Raw genomic sequence first — 2,740 nt, 5'->3', positions numbered from 1 at the left:
CAGCCAATCACACTAACAGAGATTGCTGGGTCTTCAAACAGGCCGGCAAGTTGAATGCCGAAAACAAGGACAAGGGGCTGCACACCGATGACGACGAGGAGTCCCGGCGTCCGAACACTGGGGGACAGAAGAAATCCCCGCCCCCAGGTGAAAACAGTAAACATGATCTATGCCACCCACATCCCCAAACGGGAACGAAAGCATGCACTTAGGGACGTCTATGCGATGGAGCCAGTCGCCGCAAAGTTTAACCCATGGTCATCATGTCCGATCACCTTTGATCGTAGGGACCATCCTACCAGCATCCGTCATGGCGGCTCAGCCACATTGGTCCTTGACACAATCATTGACAAATTCCATCTCACGCGAGTCCTTATGGACGGTGGCAGTAGCCTGAACCTACTTTATCAGGACACAGTGCGCAAAATGGGCATCGATCCCTCACGGATCAAACCAACCAAAACCACCTTTAAAGGTGTAATTCCAGGGGTAGAGGCCCATTGTACGGGATCAATAACACTGGAAGTGGTCTTCGAATCTCTGGATAATTTCTGAAGCGAGGAATTAATCTTCGATGTCGTCCCTTTCCGTAGTGGCTATCATGCGCTATTGGGACGAACTGCGTTCGCTCGATTCAATGTGGTACCACATTATGTGTACATTAAGCTCAAGATGCCAAGACCCCGCGGGGTTATAACAGTCAATGGTAACACAGACCGCTCCCTCCATACGGAAGAGCATACTGCAGCCCTTGCGGCAGAAGTACAAAGGAGCCTTCTTCGACAGACAGACCATTCGGCAATAACAACCCCAAACACCGTCAAGTGAGTCCAGAGCACCCCGCAGCAGGATGGTTAGGCACGCCAAGAGCTCGATTAGCAATCCGGCCTCCGCCCCAGCCCCATTGAGGAGGCATTTATGCCACGCGTACACAACTACGCACTCAAAATACCATGGGCATAGGCGGAGGCGAGTGAACGATGCAGCTCATAGTGCGGTTTAGCCTCCACGAGGCCCGCACACCCTTCTCCTTTCTTTCTTTTCAGGACCCTACTTTCGGGCAGCCCCTTCAGAGAACCAGACTACCGGACTCATCACTGGGGGGAACAACAAGGAGGCAATAGGCTTTACACACAAGGGAATACCCAGGTGGTCTCTTTCAATGGTCATTATACCTGATTTTACATACCCGCATGCAGCCTGCCCTTGGATAGGACATGTCAAATAGTCCTATTTGTTTCTGCTTAATGCATTGATTGTACACATACGCCTTGCCGTATTATCCAAATAACAATGGGAAATAGTATACAACGTCAGCTTCTTATCTTCCCTTGAATATTTATTTAATGTTGGATCCATACACTTTGGTATGATTAGTTCGCCAGGGGCTTTTTATTGAGCCCCATAACGTGGCAATAAAAGTACGAACACTTACAACAGTGCGGCACCCCGAACTTATAGCATTATATGCATCAACTCCAAATCATGTCTTGGGTCAATAGTTGGGTTAGCCCAGCTCCCTTGTTTTGGTACCATACGTTCCGTTATATCGGCTAAGGTAGCACAGGGAGAACTACTGCATTGTGTCCCGGTTCTTCCGGACGAGCACCTTAGTAGAGAAAGCCGAAAACTAACTGTCATGATGCGGCGGGAGCTGGTCGCTGTTCGAGAGGTACTAAATCCTTAAAGATTTTTTCCGCTTAAGGCGAGGAATCGGTCTTGTTCGATTTAGGCGTGTATAGCGCCCCAGTTTGGCCTTCCGAATACTAAGGGCTTCACCGAAATTTAAAATTATAGACTTCTATGGCCAAGTGAGAGTTATAAAGCTGCATAGTCCGATTGCCTCGTTCGTTGTGCCAAACACCTCCTTAAAGGACCAAAAACTTGGATAAAGAGTGTTTGGGTTTTCCATGAACACCCCAGTACTAGCTACACGGGGGCGGAAGCCGACGACCGGCCTACTCTCAGAATTTTATAAACTGTCACACAGAAGGTAATATTTTAAATTAACAAAGTGTTACATAGCGTACACAAACTCGTTCTCATATTACAAAGATGACACGAGTCCATTCACTCAAAGATTAAGTTCTTGGTACATTCATCGGCCACAAGGCGAGCGCCTTTCATGACGCCATCATAATATTTCTCAGGGTAGCGATGCTCCTTACCCTCCGGGGGTCCGTCCTTCACCAGCTTCTCAGCGTCCAGTTTGGCCCAATGCATCTTCACGCGGGCAAAGGCCCGGCAGGCACCCTCAATGCAGACGGACTGCTTGATAACTTCAAGCCACGGACAAGCACTTACCATCCGCTTTATAAGGCTGAAGTAGCTGTCAAGCAGGGGCTCACCAGGCCACATCCGGACTATGAGGTCCTTCATGGCCAGTTCGGCCGCCCTGTGGAGTTCGACCAATTGCTTCAGCTGTTCACTCAGGGACATTGGGTGTTCGGCTCCAGTATACTGGGACCAGAACAGCTTCTCCGTAGAGCTCCCCTCTTCACCATGCTAGAACTCCGCGGCATCCGATATGTTGCGTGGAAGATCTGTGAATGCCCCTGGAGAGCTCCGAATGCGGGTGAGTAAAAGAAATGTCTCCTCCACATGCTTGCTTTGCATAATGAATGCCTTACCCGCCGCTATCTTCTTGGCCGCTTGGATTTCCTGGAGGGCTTTTTGGGCTTTGGCCTTGGCATCCTTCGCGCTCTCAAGGGCTTTGGCAAGCTCGGACGCTTGCGTCTTG

Source organism: Triticum dicoccoides, chromosome 4B (genome assembly GCF_002162155.2).
Source record: "Triticum dicoccoides isolate Atlit2015 ecotype Zavitan chromosome 4B, WEW_v2.0, whole genome shotgun sequence".
NCBI classification, from domain to species: domain Eukaryota; kingdom Viridiplantae; phylum Streptophyta; class Magnoliopsida; order Poales; family Poaceae; genus Triticum; species Triticum dicoccoides.
The sequence above is the reverse complement of the archived record's forward strand: the minus strand, read 5'-3'. Positions refer to the sequence as shown.